Source organism: Galeopterus variegatus, unplaced genomic scaffold, assembly GCF_000696425.1.
Source record: "Galeopterus variegatus unplaced genomic scaffold, G_variegatus-3.0.2 Scaffold2717, whole genome shotgun sequence".
NCBI lineage: Eukaryota > Metazoa > Chordata > Mammalia > Dermoptera > Cynocephalidae > Galeopterus > Galeopterus variegatus.
In genome coordinates this window covers 73,837-78,893 of record NW_007728828.1, presented here as the reverse complement: position 1 = coordinate 78,893, position 5,057 = coordinate 73,837, and the positions used below count along the sequence as shown (strand labels likewise).

The 5,057-nt window shown below is 37.1% G+C and overlaps 1 non-coding gene across 1 annotated transcript; it reads right to left on the bottom strand.

The window, feature by feature from the left end:
• Nucleotides 1-357: 357 nt before the first annotated feature.
• TRNAS-GCU lies at nt 358-439 on the bottom strand. Its single transcript has one exon. It is a non-coding gene; the product is annotated as a tRNA-Ser (tRNA).
• Nucleotides 440-5,057: the final 4,618 nt, after the last annotated feature.

Below are 5,057 nucleotides of genomic sequence, written 5' to 3'. Positions count from 1 at the left end.
TAAAAACATAATAATAAATTTAAAAAATTTTAAAGAACTTTATTAAATTGACCTTGTGAAGGATTCCACTTAGACGATATGAATTAGTTGAAAACAAAAGCCCCTTCTAGGAGTGGATGGGATAAACTTGAGGAATACCTAGCAAAATCGTCTCTGACATTTGAAAAAACAATGCCTTAATGCAAGAACACTCTGCTTATCAAGATGAGGGAAAAACACGAGAAAGGTTGAGGTCTGTAGTAATGGGAGAGGAGCAGCCTTTTTCTAGAAAGGCGATGTCAGGACAGTAAGCCCCAAAGTGGGAATACCAAGAGAAGACCTGAAAAGTCACAGCCTTTCAACCTAAGATTAAACAACCGACGAAGGTGGGATTCGAACCCACGCGTGCAGAGCACAATGGATTAGCAGTCCATCGCCTTAACCACTCGGCCACCTCGTCGCGAATGCCCGAGTGTTCTGGGTACTTGATGTAGAGGTTACCCTCGAGAGCCCTCTGGTGATCTCGGATACGAGCGGGCTTAGAAGGTGGTTTGGAATGTGTAGGAGACGTGAAGACGGGTAGTGCCCCTGCGCATGAACAAGAAACTGGAGTGGAAAAGACGCGAGGTGGGAAGAAACGAGCTTAGCTACAGAGGACGAAAACAAGTGTCAGACGCGTGATAGAAACGCAGTGACTTGGGCGGTCGCTCCCTTTCTCCCCCTCCCAGGTCCCCCGGAGGAGGCGCCTCAGCAGGCGGTGGGCGTGGCCGGGCCGAGAAGGGGCGAACTGGAGTCGCGGTCACCCTCGGGGCGCCTCTGTCCTCTCGCCGCCGCCCGAGAGCGCGCCAGAGCCCGCCGGGGACAGAGATTCCGAGAACCCGTCCCACTGGAGTCGGCCTCAGAGGAGCTGGAGAATCCAGACTCCTAACCGTGATTAATAAAAACAGTCTGGAAAATCAGGCGATGGATCTGAGTAGGACAATTCTCGACTTCTGCTCAGCGTTCTTGCCATTTCTTTAACACTACGGGGTAAAATTGCACAGAGAAAAATCCTTAACTCGGGGGCTCTTATCCCGGGTCACCTGTATCAAAGGAACTATGAATTTTGGTTTCCCCAGAGACCCGTGTTTCTCGTGGGGTGTTTTTCTAGAATAGAGGTTGTCTAACTTTGATTTTCCAAAAGCTCCAGTGCGAGATTCTCTAGCGAGAAAATGATTCAGGGGAGGGGACGGGGTGGGGGCGGGGAAGTTTCAGCTCCATCTCGCACTTTCATAACTGCGAATACAATGCACAGGTGAATGATCAAGAATAGAGATTAACTGTGACTAAGCAGAGTGAATCACAAATGCCTAGGAAAAGCACTTTTGGAGGTGGGTCTTGAAGAACAAGTTTTCTAAAGGTGGCGAAGAGAGGATGTTCCAGGCTGAGGAGAGAAAGGCGCCAAGCAGAGGCGGAGAGGCCGGCAGGGTTTGGGAGAGAGGTGAGGAGTCCCGAGAGTTCATGCTCTTTACTGCGTTACTGCTTCCTAAGTTCTCTATCTGCCTCAGGCATTCTTTCATTTAAAAAAAAAAAAATGTTATTTAGAAACTTTTCTCAAATAGAGAAAAGTTGCAAGAATATTATATTTATAGCATTAGGAACATCATAGATTCACATATTGTTGATATTTTACCCCATTTTCTTTTCATTTGATATATCTCTATTTTATTTATATGTGTATTTATAAATGTGCATGTATTTATATATACACCCTTATTTCTACATATGTATGTATGCATGTATACACATTTATCTCTCTCATTCTCTCTCTCTGTATAGACATACACATTGAAGATCGGTAGCTTGTAATCCATCATGGACTTTATTTTGATGCTCAAATAGTTTTATGTTTCATCTCTGGGAGACACTTCAAGCTGGCTCTTGTGTTTTTGAGACATGTCCTCATTGTTTCTTTAGTTTGCTTGTGTGTTTTGTTTTAGCACTTCTTTACTTTCTAACAGAACAAGATTTTCAGAGTTATCTTGTACTTATCCCGCCCCATTTCTGGAATCAGCCATTTCTCTGAGGAGAAGGTTTCTTTTAGTGGCCAATGGTATTAGCAACCACGATCTGGGTGCTAGGGATGCTCGTGGCTTCTGACTGTTTAAGCAGACAAAGCTAATAAATATATGTAGTTTATACAAGCATACATCACACATATCACATATTTACATAAACATGTATACATATATTCACCTATTTTAAAAACCATGACTTCATATCAATATCTTCAAATTATAATCCATCCCCACGGTCCTCTCTTGGCTTTCCTCCATTCCGTATTTGTATGTTTCTCCCTTCTCAGTAAGTATTCTGGCTCCCCAAAACTTCAACATTTTTACTCACTTGCTCCATCCTAAAACATATCTAGAATTATTCCAGAATTGTTTTATAGATACCACTGCCAAAAAACTACCAAAAAATATTTCATAAATTGTAATTCTTCCACTCACCACCAATTGCCCAATATTGAGAGATAATACCAAAAACTACTATATTCATAAATTATTTGGATTATTTGTCTTTTCTTATGCTTTGCTCTCAGTATGGTAATGATATTCATAGGAAATACAACTAAGTTTCTTTGTTGTTGGTTATTTCTTTCAGTTTTAGGGTATTTCTGCCTTCTTTATCTTTATTGATTTAAAATTTTGGAGAACACTAACAGACTTCCAAAATTAAAAGCTATACAACAATGTACTCAGAGAAGTGTCCCTCTCACTTGTATCCTTTCTGCCTATTGTCCCATACCTTTTAGGACAACTAACTTCATTATTTTTTGATTTACCTTCTTGTGTGTGTGTGTGTGTGTGTGTGCATTTTGGGGGGTAGGACAACTAACTTCATTATTTTTTGATTTACCTTCTTGTGTGTGTGTGTGTGTGTGTGTGTGTGTGCATTTTGGGGGGTTTTTTTTGGTAAAGATAAGTACATATATGTATGATTACTCATTTATCCTTTCGTGAGGAAATATTGCATACTACAAATGTGTTTTAAAATTTTGTTCTTTTCACTTAACAATATCTCCTAGAAATCATTCCAAATTGCGTTATATAAATCTTTAAAAAAAAATTTTAACAGCTGCATATTGAGTGCTATGTTTTGTGCATGTACCATTGTATATTCAACCAATCTCCTATGCTTGGACATTTAGACAATTTCCAATATTTTGCAACTACAAATAATCCTGCAACTAACAACTTTGCACATATGTATTTTCATACTGGTGGGGACGCATCTCGAGAATTTTTTAGGAGTGGGATTGCTAGGTTTAAGGGTAAGTGCATACCTAATTTTTTAGATATTGCCAAATCCTCCTCCATATGGGTTGTATCATTTTGCATTCCAATTTATGAGAGTGCCTATTTCCTCAAACCTCAGACCAACAGAGGGAAGAGTCAAACTTTAAAATTTTTGCCAATATATTGAGAAGAATATGAGAAATAGTATGCTAGTGTACTTTAAATTTTTATTTCTCTTATATGCTTAAAGGCTTTTTTAATAACTTTTTTTGTGAGTTGCCTTGTCACATCCTTTGCCCATTTTTCTATGGGATTTTGGAATTTTTTTCTCCCTCACTGAAAAAATGCCTTGTATTTAGGGATATTAGCCCTTTGTGGCATATGTTGCAATTTTTTTGCCTGGTTTGTCATGTGTCTTTTGAATTTGCTTATGGTGGTTTTTGTGATACAACTTTTAAAAATTCTTGTGGTCAAATTCATTAATATTTACTTCTAGTGCACCTGGATTTTAAAGCATACTTAGGGAGCATTCTCTTGTATCAGGACATAAAGAAAGTCACCTGTATTTTCCTTTAATACATGTATACTTTCATTGTTTATATTTATATTTCTGATCCATTTGAAGTTTGTATATGGCATGAGAAATGGATCAAATTAAATTTTTTTTCTGCATTTCCATATAATTAATCCAGAAATCTCTACTAAAATGATTATCATTTCCTCAAAGATCTGAAATACCACTTTCATCATGTACTAGTTTTCTATATGTAGTTGCATCTATTTGTGAAATTTCTTTTCTAGTTCATTGGTCAATCTATTTATGCACCAGTAACACATCATTAATCATAGAGGTTTTGTAGTATACTTTAACGAGGAGGCCAGTTCTCCCTTAGAACTTCCTTTTCAGTATTTTCCTAGCTAATCCTGTGTGTCTATTTTTCTTCATTAATGTGACTATAAACATTTCTAGTTCCACCAAAAAGCTTATTGGAAACTTTTATTGGTACCACCTTAAATTTATAAATTATCTTAGGGAGAACTAACTTCTTGATGATTTTGTGACATCCTAATCAAGAACAAGGAATGTCTCTCCATTTGTTCAAGAACACTCATGTCTTTCAGTAGCATTTTATAGTTTGTTTTATAAAGAAAACTTTGTTAAGTTTCTTTTTAAGTCTTTTTTCTTTTTTGTTATTATAAGTGAGGTTACCTCATACATTATATATATTACTTGGGTGTATAAGTGCTGTTAACTTTTACTTTTAACTTTATATCTCACTGTCTTGCTGAACTGTATTATAGTCTGAACTAGTGTAATCATTGATTTTCTAGGACAGGAGTGCCTAATGGAAATTTTTATGACAATGGAAATATACTACATCTGTGCTGTTAAATACAGTAACTACTACTACATGTGGTTATTAAACACTTGAAATGTATGAGGAACTGAATTTTTAATTTATTCAAATTTAATAACTTAAATTTGAATAACTAATTGTGGCTGATGGCTCCTGTATTGGACAGTGAAGCTCTAGGGTTTTCCAGGTGTACTACGATGTCATCTGAATAAAGAGATAATTTTATATTTTCTTTTCTAGTTCTCATTCTTGTAATTGTGGTCTCCAGTCTAGTACCTCCAGGAAAATGTTGTTATCCATAGTAGAGAAAAAAAAAAACATCCTTGCATCGGGTTTCACATTAGTGGAAATGCCTCCAAGGTTCCCTCATTACTATTTTGGCTTTACAATAAAATTACTTTTTTAAAAAAAATCATGACAAGGAAGAATTCCTCTGTTT